This window comes from Octopus bimaculoides, chromosome 13, assembly GCF_001194135.2.
Source record: "Octopus bimaculoides isolate UCB-OBI-ISO-001 chromosome 13, ASM119413v2, whole genome shotgun sequence".
In the NCBI taxonomy this organism is placed as follows: Eukaryota; Metazoa; Mollusca; class Cephalopoda; order Octopoda; family Octopodidae; genus Octopus; species Octopus bimaculoides.
Window position 1 is genome coordinate 43,695,340 of NC_068993.1, and position 778 is coordinate 43,696,117.

Genomic DNA, 778 nt, shown 5'->3' on the forward strand with positions numbered 1-778 from the left:
TGTGTGTGTGTGTGTGTGTGTGTGTGTGTGTGCGTGTGCACATGTGCACGTGTGTGTGTGATGTATTTGTGAGTGATTAGTTTTCTTTGTATTGTTAGTGCAGTGTGTGAGTGTGTACATATGTGTGCATATATGTGTGTGTGTTTGTGTGGGTTGTGTTGCACTTGCGTGTTTGTGTGTGCATCTGTGTTTGTGTGAATGTGATTTGTAATTGACGGGGTAGTGTGTAGGTGTGTGCATGTACGTGTTTATATATGTGTGAATGTGTGTATGAGTGTTGGTTATGATTGCTAGAATCGTATTGTAAGTGTATATATGTATGTATTTTTTTCTTGGAATGTGTGTGGGTTTGTGCTCTAGTGTGGGGATATTGTGATTGTGCATGTGTGTATATGTATGTGTGTGTGTTTCAGGAGTGGCTGTGTGGTAAGTAGCTTGTTTACCAACCACATAGTTCCGGGTTCAGTCCCATTGCGTGGCACCTTAGGCAAGTGTCTTCTACTATAGCCTCGGGCCGACCAAAGCCTTGTGAGTGGATTTTGTAGACGGAAACTGAAAGAAGCCCGTCGTATATATGTATATATATGTATATGTGTGTGCTTGTGTGTCTGTGTTTGTCCCCCCAACATCGCTTGACAACCGATGGTGGTGTGTTTACGTCCCTGTAACTTAGTGGTTCATCAAAAGAGACCGATAGAATAAGTACTGGGCTTACAAAGAATAAGTCCTGGGGTCGATTTGCTCAACTAAAAGGCAGTGCTCCAGCATGGCCACAGTC